The sequence below is a fragment of the Nanorana parkeri genome, unplaced genomic scaffold (assembly GCF_000935625.1).
Source record: "Nanorana parkeri isolate BGI_ZX_2015 unplaced genomic scaffold, ASM93562v1 scaffold653, whole genome shotgun sequence".
Lineage (NCBI taxonomy): Eukaryota > Metazoa > Chordata > Amphibia > Anura > Dicroglossidae > Nanorana > Nanorana parkeri.
Genome location: NW_017306921.1, coordinates 850,289 through 864,399, shown reverse-complemented (window position 1 = coordinate 864,399; position 14,111 = coordinate 850,289). Strand labels below are relative to the sequence as shown.

Below are 14,111 nucleotides of genomic sequence, written 5' to 3'. Positions count from 1 at the left end.
GCACGAGGAGCTTGGGCAGGTTCGAGGCATGAGGAGCCAGCACAGTGGGAGAGCTGCAAATGCTGACTGCTTGGCTGTTATGTCCATCCTGCGTCTTTACTGAGGTGTCAACTCAGAGCAAGTATGCAGCATGTTAAATCACAACTTGGAGTTTGCTTGTTTGGGGGTGAGCAACTCTGATGGACTTAGAGAGACCCTGTCACAGACAGTTTACTTCCACAACACTCTTCCCACAACAATACATGTGCAGCTATCGTATTGTATGCATGTTGTTTACTTATAGAAGCCTCCATTGTGTAGATGCCCGTAAGTCCCAGAGCTGTCACTGGGAGCTGCCATCTTGGATGGGATGTCAGCTGACTCAGAGCTGTCACTTAGGTGACCTTCTATATCAGGGTGGGCAACCACTGCTCTCTCGTTATGGTGCAATTACAAATCCCATCATACCTCTGGAAGTCATACCTGTGGCTGTCAGAGTCTTGAAATGTGTCATGGGAGTTGTAGTTCCACAAGGCAAATAAAATCTTAATCCTTGCAATCTCCCCCCCCCCCCCTGCAAGGGATAAGTGCCTATTGTGCCAAGGGAGATAAAATAACTGGGATATACTCTCAGCTGACTCCTAGACCTTTCCCTGCAGCCTCTCTCCTCCTCTCCAGTGATGGTATGTCCCTTGGCGTCCACGCGTCCAATACACTGTACAGGACGTGATGACTCACAGGACCTTAGACCGCTGGAGCGGAGGGGGAGCAAGGCTGATGGGAGCGGTCCAGGAGCCAGCCGAGTTTTTGGTTCAGGTGAGTATAACATTGTTATTTTAGTTACCTAGACAAAATGAGCACTTACCCTGCAGTGAGGGGGGTGGTCACACTGAACGGATTATGATTGTATCTGCCCGGAGTTTTTCTTTAATACTTTGAAAACTGTAGTGACCCCTTACATTGGTAAGAGATCGGTCTGACACCGCTCTCTCCTCAATGATTCTCTGGAAATAGCTTGTGGTGCCACAAAAAAAAAATGATGCAGAAAGTCTACTATGGACATGGCCATGGTCTACCATGAGCACCGGATCCTCTCAAACGATGACATATTTTAGGCTCTAAAGTTTACATAAACCCAATCGCTAAAATGTCTGTTTCTCCGGCTGCTGAGAAAGAGAGTGAGAAGCACAATCTGTGCTACATCAACTTCACTGGGGTCCATAGGTGTCATGAGGAGTCTAATACACCCCTGATGTCTCCATAAAGACGACCAGTCATAATTAGGACCTGTCACATAGAGGGCTTTTTATCTTCCTTTGTAATTGCATTAAAGTATACAAAAAATAAGCAATATACAAAAAAACAAACAAACATTTTTTTTAAATAACTCCAGGAACTTTTAAAATAACTTTGCAGTGGGGCTACTCCTGCACTGCAACGATTAATTTTGGCTGCTGTCGGAATACAAAGGAAACGGCAGGCAATTCCTCGCTCAACGCTCATAATAGTTGATGAGGGAATCTATTCTATATATTTTTTGTTTAGCCTGTGCATTAAGGTTCACACTATTTCCCGGCACAGATCTGGTCCGGAAAATGGTGTGAACCTGCCCGCAGTTCCAGTGCACTCCAGACCAGACAAAATGAGACATGCAGTATTTTTCTGGTCTGGTCTGGTCTAAGATGGACTGTGCTGGTGTGAACAGAAGCCAGAAATAGCATAAGGAGATATTAGGATGCATTTTGGGTTTGGAAACAGTCTGGTCTGGAGATGATCTGGATGTGGTGTGAATGGGCACAATGAAAAAAATAGAACAGGGTATGGCCATCTTGGAATAGGACATCTAAAGATGTTGTGCTTTCAGTTTCCCTCCTTTCTTCCTGTTCTGATGACTGGAGCCGCTATGGCAAGTTACTTGACAATAAATTTATGACTAATGTGACTACCTACAATTTTTTTTTATTTTGCAAGGACATATAAGGCCCCATTCACACTGGGTCTTATGCTGCATTTGGGGATTCTTATGGCTGTAATCCAAGGTGTGTCCGTTCATATGCGACCACTGTGCCAATTCAAGTTAATTAAAGGGTGACAGCAGCCGCATCTCAGTGGCAGACCGCATGTAATCATGCTTGGTACGATTACATGTGGTTTAAGATAGATGATGGTCCCTGGACACATCTATCCTGTGTCCGGGACAAACCTCTAGCTCGAACCGTATGCAGTCATACCATGTACGATTTCAATGAATGCCCTTGACAGATGCGGCCGATGTCACCTTGTCATGAACTTCAACAAACGCAGCGGCCGCATCTGAATGGAGACACCAGGGATATCGCAGCAGAATCCTGGAAGGTGGCATAAGCCCCTGTGAGAATGGAGCTTAAGCCCTTCATTTGTTTTTTGAAAAACCTGCTCGAGTTTGGTATAAGCAGACTAATAGACAAACTTTTTAATGCATTTTTGGTTATTTTACACATATATTTTTAATAATTTTTTTAACCTTCTGAATTTATATCTTTTACACGGTGTATTCACACTGTGCCTCTCTGTGCAGGGTAATGGTATGGCATTACTTCTGTGCTGGTAAGGTCAGAGGTTTACAAAATGCAAGGAGTAATGATCCAGAAGCATTGACAGAGTGCTTAGTTAGTGGGAAATTCATTACCTAAAGCATACTTTTAAGCTGTGCAAAATGTTCTTGGTAAATGAACTCAAAGCAGCAGTCCCGTCTTTAACTGCTTGAAGACCAGGTGTTTGTGGCTTCATACAAGCGATCCGCCGGCTCTATAGCCGGCGGATCGCTTGTATATTAACGGGCATCGCTGCATCTTTTCAAATAGCGGGGATTTCCCGCTCGCGCGCGCCTGAGCGGGCGGATGTAACAGGACGTGTATACACGCCCAGTTACATCCAAGAAGCTCCCGGCAGGCCGTGTATACACAGCGGCTGGCCGGGAGGTAGTTAATGAACTGGCCAGCACAATCTTGTTAGTCAAAAGCCTATCTATTGTGGGAAGGGGGAAATGCCTACAAGCCAGTTGCACCTTTAAAGTGGACCTGCTGCATGCTGATGGGAAAAATCCCATCAGCATGCAGCACTGTATGCCGACATAAAATCATCTTACATTCATTAGTCAAACAAACTTGTTTTTCATTTACTTACATAGAGTTCATCTACTTCCTGGTCCAGTTCTGGCACAAAGGATGTAAGTGCCCAAGCGTTGCATCCTGGGAAGGTTACATCAGCAGAACATTGCTGGGAAATCTCACCTGTAATGTCATGAGATCTCGGAGAAAGGCATTTTGCTACCCTGAGATTATGTGCATGGTCACATGTCCTAGTCACATGTGCCAGAGTTCCAGGAAGTACATGGAGGTCGAGTAATCTGCCCTTAGTTAACATGGCCACTGTCAGAAGACTGGAGAAGAAAAGAGAAACAAGGTATGCAAAGAATACAATTATCTAGAACTTTTCAGGGGCCAATCACATCCTACACAACATGCTTCCATGCCCTGCTGCTGCTGCTGGGTTTGTGTACATTGGTACCGATCAGACCTGCTCATTGTCTTTATTCCAATCTCAAGGATGGAGAGTGGGGACGATCAGTGAGCATTCATTGATGAAAATAAATAAATAGATTTTGTAGATTTTCACTGAATGGCCTCTGTGCCGAGCAAGTGACCCCCCTGTGTTTGTTCACAGCAGCGATCGATGTTTGGACAGATCTTTTGAAATGAGTATTCATGATTTGTCTATACTACATACATTTCAAATTCCTCCACAACATTTAGCAATTTTTTAGTTTAGCATACATGCAGAAAAGGGGTGGAATGATTCACAATGACTTTGACTTTATGAAGAAAATAGGGTAAAGCACTAACAGATCTCGGAAGGCCACATACACTAGTCCTTATGTTGACCACAGGTGGAATTAATTTATTAAAATAAAGGAAATCTGTGTTTTGCCTGTGTAGCACAAAGCGACAGGTCTATTCCCCCCTCCCCTGGCAACTCGGGATGCACCGATACTATTATCGGTGCCAGTTCCGAGTATTTGGGCGACTACTCGTACTCGTCCAAATGCTCCAATGCCTAGCCCGATACTTCCAGTATCAGGAAGCCGGGCAGCGCGTCATAGCACGCTGCCCGGCTTCCTGATTAGCCGTTAAATAGATTTTGTAGATTTTCACTGAATGGCCTCTGTGCCGAGCAAGTGACCCCCCTGTGTTTGTTCACAGCAGCGATCGATGTTTGGACAGATCTTTTGAAATGAGTATTCATGATTTGTCTATACTACATACATTTCAAATTCCTCCACAACATTTAGCAATTTTTTAGTTTAGCATACATGCAGAAAAGGGGTGGAATGATTCACAATGACTTTGACTTTATGAAGAAAATAGGGTAAAGCACTAACAGATCTCGGAAGGCCACATACACTAGTCCTTATGTTGACCACAGGTGGAATTAATTTATTAAAATAAAGGAAATCTGTGTTTTGCCTGTGTAGCACAAAGCGACAGGTCTATTCCCCCCTCCCCTGGCAACTCGGGATGCACCGATACTATTATCGGTGCCAGTTCCGAGTATTTGGGCGACTACTCGTACTCGTCCAAATGCTCCAATGCCTAGCCCGATACTTCCAGTATCAGGAAGCCGGGCAGCGCGTCATAGCACGCTGCCCGGCTTCCTGATTAGCCGGGAAACGGCTCCATGCTCTCTCGTCACTTGTGACGAGAGAGTATGGAGCCGGCTTCCTGATTGGTAGGAAGCTGGCCAATCAGGAAGCCAGGTGCCGTGTAATGATTGGTTGGGAGGCCGGCTTCATGCTCCCTCGTCCCCTCATGACGAGGGAGCATGGCGCCGTCTTCCCGGCCAATCAGGAAGCCGGGCGCCGCGTCATTACACAGCCCCCGACTTTCTGATTGGCCAGAAAGCCGGCTTCATGCTTTCTCCTCACCTTGTGACGAGAAGCATGGGGACGGCTTCCCTGCTAATCGGGAAGCCCGGTGGCAAGTCTACGCACTGCCCGGCTTCCCGGCTAATCAGGAAGCCAGGTAGCGAGTCATTACCCGCTGCCTGGCTTCCTGAATGGGACTTCCGCTACTCGGTATTCGGTATCGGCGAGTAACGGAAAAAAAATACCGGTACTCGATACCGAAATACCGGTATCGTTGCATCCCTACTGGCAACACATGTTTACCCTTCCTTCAATACCCCACTACTCTTTGGTTGCCAGGGGTAGGGATAGCCTCCCTGTGGAAGCTACAAGTCATCCGTCATTGCTTTATACTCAAGGGTTATAGGTCCTCCCCATGCATCATGGGTGCTTGTGTCAAAACCAAAAAAACACCAAACTTATGATTAGGAATAAACTGACAAGTAATCTTCAGCAGTGACAAGGAGGGTGTGTACCTGGAAACTGCACTTGACATGAATCTGTTTCGTCCAAGATTGTTCCAGTGTGACAGAGTAACTCGTCAAATCAGTAAAAGATGTTGATTTTGCCAAATTGCTGATGACTTCCAAGTGGACTGTGATTAGCTAATAGCTGCATTATGCCTCATCTTAAAACTATATTTTTTTAATTATGTGGAGGAGAAAAATTTTTGGTTTTACAGTGTTGTGTTGTGACCTTTCTAAAACATGGAATGTTCGAAAAACAAAAAGGCCAAAAAATATCAATTTTTTATTCCCCCCCAGATTGTTGGTCCACACGGCATAGTTCATTGTGTAAGAATGGATGAACTCAGAGAAGGGTTATGGAGGTTTGCCGATATGGCTGCGTAATAAAACTGTCATTCATGCTACCTCCCACTTCGTTCACTTTAATTTTGTGTATGAGAGCAAACTCATACACAAACTAGATGATTACAATCCGTATTTTTGTTAGTTCGCGCTCAGCACTCATTGTTATATGTTATACTATCAGTACTTCGTTGGGCCACGATTAGACTCCACAAGATGACTTCGTTGGGCCGCCTCGTGACTCCACGAGATGTTGAAAGGTGATGCGAGGAATCTGACGCTGCACTATTGCCCTTCTGTTGTCTTGTGCCAGTCTTGCCACTCTCCGTTCTGTCCTAACATTGACTAGTCGCTGACGGCCACAATTCGCACGGTCAGACCCAGATTTTTGGCCAACAGTCCAGTCTTTAAACACTTTAACACCAGCTGCTCTTGAACATTTAACGAATTCTGCTGTTTTGCTGATACTCGCTCCATGGCTCCGAGCGCCAACAATCATCCCGCGTTCAAAGGCTGTTAAATGGCGTTGTTTACCCGTATCTTCAGAAAAAAATCACTTCTACAGTTGTGGTAAACAACCCGCTTCCCTATTTATAATGGTCTGGCCCTCTAGCAACTTCAGCGTGAAATTATAGCTAATTTGCCTACAAACGTCAGGTGTTCATAAAATATATATATATGTGTATGTGTGTATATGTATATATAACAGGGCTTGAAATATCAGCTTGTCTGTGACGAGAGGACGGTGGAGCCCGACGAGCAGCTTCCAGGCCGGGAGCTTTACATTCAAGCGATCGGGCGTCTCTAAAGAGACGTGTACGTATATCGCTTGCATTAGCAGCTGTCACTGCCGTTGCCGGCATCCCGAGATCCGCTGTGCCCGATGCGGCCGGGACCTGCACGGCTCTGTGACAGGAGATAAAAGGGAGTTCAGCATACTAACTCCCTTTGATCTCCTCTCAGTCCCCGAATGCAGGAAGTGATGTATATTACATCACTTCCTGCATTCAGTGTCACTCTCAAGCTACAGAAGCTGATGAAGCAGATCTCTGCTTCATCAGCTTCTCTGGTTTAATCGACTAAATCGAATCGTTGAGCAGTTCTACATTAAACCCGTCTTTTTCCTTGGTGACTATCGACGAGAAAAAAGCATTTAGTGCCTCTGCCCTCTCCCTGTCGTTTGTGACTAACCTCCCACTTTTGTCCTTTATTGGGCCTATCTGTTCCTTTCTCTCCTTTTTACTGTTAATGTATTGAGTTTTTTTGGGGGGGTTTCTTTTACTAACTGTGGCGATATACTTCTCACATAAAATTTTAGCTGCCTGGATTACTAGTTTACATCCTTTATTACATCCTTTATAGTTTTTAAACGCCAATAGTGTCCCCTCCGTTTTATACTAAGTAAATGCCACTTTCTTTTTTTTAATGTGTTGTTTTACTGTTTAGCCATATAGGCTTAGTTTTTGATCTTTTACTTTTGTTACCCAACGGTATACACTTTGTAATTGCATTTTTTATTTGTTCTTGAACCAGTCCCACTTCTGATCGAAGCTTAGTTTATGAAATAAGTTTTCCCATTTGATTTCACCCACTATATTGCATAGTTTATCAAAGTTAGCCTTTCTGAAGTTTAGGCTTCCCGTCCGACCAGCCCACTTCCCTTTCCTGTACACAATATTAAAAGCAATCACCTTGTAATCACTATTACCCAATGTCTCCCTGATTACAATATCCTCAAATAACTCCTTATTATTGCAGATGATCAAATCTAGTAGGGATGCACCGATACCCTATTTTTTTTTGGTACTCACCGATACCAATTACCGAGTAACGGAAGTCCCATTCAGGAAGCCAGGTGGCGTGTAATGACTCGCCACCTGGCTTCCTGATCTTCTGTCCCTCCTGAACAGGTTGTACCCTTCTATATTAGTAGCCCAATCGTGTGCGCTATCTAGCCAAGTTTCTGCTATGCCCACTATATCAAAGTCCTCGTGCTAATACGTGTAATACGAACTTGTATATGGCAGTAATCATGTACAAATCCTACAGCTACATTATTATCAGCATTTCATTCATATTAGGGATGGTGCACGCCATATACTTGACTGGCATTTCCAGCTATATACTTTGGGTTACTGCTGCTACCTGCTTTCTGTTTGCTTTCAATCTGCTGATTCCTATTATATGAATAGGGTCTTTTTTGACTACATGTGAACTAATATTTGCAGATTATGATTATGAAGACCCTTTGGGGGCCTATGTGATTCCTAATGCTCCAAGGTTTTTTTTTAACCTGATGATTTCAATGTTCATGTGATTCTCCACAATTGTATTCTATTACTATCTGAATGATTATGAACTATGCCAGTATCCGAGTTATGTGGAATAATATGTAATATGTGTGATGACCATTTCCCCAAGATTTTTATATGGAACTTCTGTTTGTTTCTTTATTCAATTAACTCTCAGGGTTCAGGACGTATGAGCCCTGGACAGCTGGGAGAGCTTTGCATTGTACTTGCAACATCAGCTTTTTGCTGCTTTCAGATTTTCATCTTCCCACAAAAGAAAGTCATATTGAAGAACACAGTGTAATATCAGTATAATTAGGTTTCTGTCATTCCTGTTGCGGCATGTGTACAGAGGTCACACTTCGTCACACAGTAATACGTTTGTTTTAATGATTGACACTGAAAACTGTTTTGTTGTTGTTATTTGGCCCACACATTCCTGAGGATTGTTTTTTATAAAAGATGAAAGGCAGGTACACGGTGTTAATGGTAATCTGTATATTCACTTACATTAGTCACTTTCTATATGTTATTTTCAAAAAAAAAAATAGCAAGTAAATCAATTTTTGTTAAAATGAATTAGCAGGCTACATATGTTCTGTTAAGACTATATACAATTTGAGGTCACTGAACCCCTAACCAGAGTTTTAAAATCATTGCAGCATGTTAAAGCTGAATTACAGTCAAACTACTAAATGCAAAGATGAAATACACATATGAGGACTCTTTTACCTGCCAAAGTATTTGTATTTTTCACCATTCGGTTCTGAGTGACCTGCCACACAGCACAGCCAGGTTGATGACTCCTTACACAGTTAAGGAATACAGTGGTGTCCTCTTTCTCCACCCCGCCTATTTAGACAGGACGGTACAGGAGACTGATGAGGTTATCTCTCTGCTCTTTTTCACGTCCATCGAGAGACACATGGTTATACTGCAGCCTTTAGGAGGTTGGGAAAACAGTCGGTGTCCCCCGCTGCCTCTGCAGCGTGGATTAAAAGGAACACAGACCGCTGCAGCCGACACCAGCCGGGAGGAGAACGGGAGCATGCCGGCAGCGGATTCAACTAATCAAATCAACTAGTCATCAGCGGATTCAACTAATCATTAATAAGAATAGTTGAGAATGATTCTCATTATCGATTAGTTGTTTCAGCTCTATTCAGTTCCTCCAGCATTAAAATGTGCAAAAAGCACTGACATTCTGAATCATCAGAAGCCTTCCCTAGGTGATAGAGGAATTCATCTGATCTGGCAAATTCCTTGCAGCATAATATCTGTGTATCCAGGAGAGACAAAACAGGTCAATATATAGCAGAATTTGCTCATTCGTTCTTTGTTTAAGGTGCTTCATTTTTACAGCATCTTCCTTTAGTTATGAATACATGTTAATATTTTGTGGATGGAAAGACAAATATTGTAATATTTTTACTTAGACTTAATAATTTGGGGGGGGAAACAGCTTTGTGCTGGTTTTTGGAAACAAATGAAGCAAACGGATATTGTGAAGAATTCTGGAAGGGCTGCTCTCGGAGAAATCGATGCCATGTTTTGCTTTCAGCCATTTCCCATCCAACACAACACTATTGTTTTAAAAGTCCTAAGTCAGTCGTTTTTTCCAGAAGGTCCTGCACCAGGGGAAGATTTTCCACACACCTGGCATTTTCTCCACACTGATTAGCTAATTGTTCCTGTGCACACTGGACAAAATAATCGTCTCATCCCGAAGTTGAAATATCTTGGCATGCATATAATATTGCTGTTCGTTGCCATAATTTTCAGTCTTATTGCAAGGCGCTTTTTTAATTTCTTTTGAACAGAAGACAGTGGTATTAATAACCACAACGGGCTTTGCTAAAGGATGTCTAAATCTCTCCGGCAGATGTTTGTTCTTGTAGACCATAATCCTATTGCAGCACTATTGCTCTCAGTACTTAACCACAGTTGTGACTGAAACCATCTGAAAGTGCCTTCAGCGTGCAAGGGAGGCCGTGATATAGGCTTTAAAAATGATGGATGTAGTAACTTTACGCTCTTGGAATGGTTGAGGCCACCTGTGGCTATTCTGCTTTTGTTTAGCACAAGGCTCCGTCTTCCAGGAGAACTGCAGCTTATAAATCCGCAGTCACATGTTGCCAGCCTCTGCTTTTAAACGCTTGCTTACGTATGAGTTGTGTCATATTCTGATGGTTCGCAGGAATGGATTAGCATGTGCGTACCATGCTCCTCTGTTCACTGCTACTTGTATTAACACGCGCACAGGGATGTGTACTTTGCATAGCTTTTATCCTTTTTTAGATGATAAAAAGATGTGTTCTAGAAGTGCTTGTTCTCCTCTATTATGAAATGTTTATGGGGCCCTTCCCGGCTGCTGGGATTCCACCTAAATTACTTGGAATCCTTAAAGGGAATGTGTAGTCCCATCAATATGTGTAAATATTTTTAAAACTTTGTTTTTTGTGTAGTTTGTAATCGTACTGTATACAACGGCTTGCAAAATATTCACCCTCTCTTGGCATTTTTCCTATTTTGTTGCATTACCATCTAAAATTAAAATTGATTTTTGTTTTACACAACATGCCTACCACTTTGAAGATGCAAAATATTTTTTATTGTGTTACAAACAAGAAATAAGACAAACAAATAGCATGAGCGTGCAGAATTATTCAACCCCCCCACCCACCAAAGTCAATACTGTGTAGAAGCACCTTTTGCAGCATTTACAGCTCCAGTGTCTTGGGATACATCTCTATAAGATTGGCACATCTATCTCCTGGGATTTTTGCCCATTCCTCAAGGCAAAACTGTTCCAGGTTTTTAAAGTTGGATGGGTTACTCTGGTGTGTAGCAGTCTTTCAGTCATACAACATATTCTTATTTGGATGGAAGCCTGGGCTTTGATTAGGCCATTCCAAGACATTTCAATGTTTCCCCTTTAAACCACTCGAGTATTGCTTTTGCATTATGCTTAGGGTTAGAGTTGTCCTGCTGAAAGGTGAACCTATTATGCCCTAGTCTTAAATCTCTGGCAGACTTTCCTTGTATTTATTGCCATCCATCATTCCTTCAATTCTGACTATTTTTTCAGTCCCTGGCAATGAAAAACATCCCCACAGCATGATGCTGCTACCACCATGCTTCACTGTGGGGATGTTGTTTTCGGGACGATGAAAGGTCTTGGCTTTTGCACCAGACATGGCCTTCTCATTAAAGCCAAAAAGATCACCAAAAAGTACCTTCTTCCATATACATGGGGAGTTTCCCACATGCCTTTTGAACAGCAAATGTGTTGGCTTATTTGTTTCTGTGAGCACTGGCTTTTTTTTTCTGGCCACTCTTCCATGAAGCCAGCTATGTGTAGTGTATGGCTTCAAGTGGTCCTATGGACAGATACTCCAATCTTCACTGTGGAGCTTTGCAGCTCCCTCAGGGTTATCTTTGATCTCTTTATTGCCCTCCTTGCCTGGTCCGTGAGTTTTGGTGGGCGGCCCTCTCTTGGCAGGTTTGTTGTGGGGCCATATTCTTAAATTTTTTTCATAATGGTTTAATGGTGCTCCGTTAAATGTTCAGGTATTTTTTTTTTATAACCCAACCCTGATCTGTACTTCTCCACAACTTTTTCCCTGACCTATTAGGAGAGCTCCTTGGTCTTCATGGTGCCCCTTGCTCAGTGGTGTTACAGACTCTGGGGCCTTTCAGAACAGGTGTATATATACTGAGGTCATGTGACACTTAGATTGCACACATGTGCTCTTTATTTAACAAATCATGTGACTTCTGAAGGTAATTGGTTGCACCAGATCTTATGAAGGGGCACATGAGAGGCCTTCCTGCACCACGGTAAGCAATTAGGCTTTGTGTAAATTTCAAGGCACCCCTGAGGAAGTCAGAAGGCACCTCAGGGTGCCACAGGACACTGGTTGAGACAGTCGCTCTGAATTAGTCCCCAGGGCTTGTTCACACAGCAACCCCCCTGGTTCAGTTTGTGCTTCTGCATGCGCAATTACATGTGTTCCCTTCACTCCAGAAATCCAGAGGAGCCTAATTTAGCTTTTATTTTTATTCTTAACTCACATTTATGCACATTCTGTTTAGTTTTCAATAGTTTACACTCATTCTGGTGCATTAAAATGTATGCTGTTGTACTTTAATTGCACTTTAATGAAAAAAAAAAAGTACTGGAACTGAACGCAATAGTGTGGCCAAGGGTGACTAAAAAATGTTGATTTTACTGTGCAAGTTTTCTACTGGTTTCTGGAATGTGTTTAAAAAAGCACCCAAACAAAGCTGGTGAACAAGCCCTTATTAATATCTTCCTATTTTCCGCTGGGTTTTTTTTTCTACATTTGTTTTAAAAAAGATATTTTGTTTCTGCTTTTTTTTTTCCTTTTTGTGTTTTGTAGAATAAATGTTAGAAAAAACAGCAACATTAAAAAAGTAATTTTAGCCCCTTATTAACTCTAATTCACTTTTATTAACTCATTCACCTTCTCGCAATTGTTTTTTTTTTGTCCTTACGTAAACATTTTCAATTTGTGTTCTTTTGTTTTGTAGTGCTGAAAAAAAGTTTTGTTCCGGGCACAATTTTGTAGTGCCTTTGTGTAAGGGCACATAAACAGAACAAATTTCAGCTGCTTTATTTCCCAAATGGAAGAATAAATTTTGCTTTTTTAACATACTTACTATGACTAATTCACACTGGTTTAACCACGTTGTGACACCTCCAGCCTGGTTTTCCCTAGGACCGTGGACAGCGGCTGTCATTTCTGTACTGTGTGTTGGGTTGTGCATGCTCCAGCCCTCAGGGGGTGGACAAGGGGTGTGCACTTTGGCATCCTTGCCTTGGGAGCCATAGGATCTGGTTCTAACACTGTTCTGTAATGGCAAATGATTACAATTGTCACCAGAGAAGGAGGTGAGTGGAAATCTTCCAATGGGCACAACTGTTCTGCTAACAATTCTCTATGAAGAAGATTACCTCTCACTTTGGAGAGATTCCCACTCTTCCTGCTTTGTCCCTGGTACATTATTATTATTAATAATAATATTATTTTTATTATTGGTATTTTATACAGCGTGACAATTGACGTAGCGCGTTACATACTGCACATTTACATCAGTCCCTGCCCTCAGGGACCTTAGATTGTAAGCTCCTTATCTCATATGCATACATTCAAGGGCTAATTTAGACAGGAGCCAATTACCTTCCAGCATGTCTTTGGAGTGTGGGAGGAAACCCATGCAAGCACAGGGAGAACATGCACATTCCTTGTATATAGTGATCTGGCCGGGATAGAACTTGAAGTGAAGACACATCTGACGGACAAGGCAGAGAACAAAAATGAACAAGAAAATCTGACATCTTTAATCATTGCCAATCAAAAACGAAAAAATGGCTATAAATACACTTTAATAAGCCTTCATTCTTGTTAGAAGTTACACTTCAAATATGATATTTTTTGTATATTAAAGCATTGTGCACCATGTTTTTTATACTCTACAACAGGGACCCTCAAACTTTAAGCAAAGGGCAAGTTCGCCATTTGTCAAACAGTTTGGTGGCTGGACTGTGGTCAGAAAAAAAAAAAGAAGCCCCAGTATGGGAGGTCAGTAGGAGTAAGAATGCCATTATGTTGGAGGTCAGTGGGAGTAAAAATAAAATGGTGCTTGTGTTGCAGGTCAGTGGGAGTCCTAAAAGAACCGCCTCCTTTCTTAGGCATTGGTGTCAGTAATATTAAATAAATTACAGTGAGAATAATAAAAAATAATGCAAAACAAACGACAAACGCACTCAACAATTTGTTACCAGTTATACAGTAAGGTGCACACGAAATGGGCTTTGAACAGTAGAACAGTAGAAAGGCATCATGGCACACTCACAAACCAGCATGTAAAACAACTTGTCTCACCACTAAGGACAATGACAGAGGTTTGGATACACGTCTTCTGCAAAGGATGTGTAAGCCGCACTGCCGCGCCAAGGCACCTCTTATAGTGCGGTCCTAACTCTAAACTATGAGAGTCTCCATCTTGGAGCAAGTCTCCATCTTGGTATCAAATTGGGTGCAGGCCTGTCAGGAGGACGCCCCA

At 42.5% G+C, this 14,111-nt stretch overlaps 1 protein-coding gene across 1 annotated transcript in view; it reads left to right on the top strand.

Annotated features, from left to right (window-relative positions):
- Window positions 1-14,111, top strand: part of NDUFS4 (NADH:ubiquinone oxidoreductase subunit S4) — a 123,455-nt gene that overhangs the window by 773 nt on the left and 108,571 nt on the right. The gene's annotated exons all lie outside the window — the stretch shown is intronic.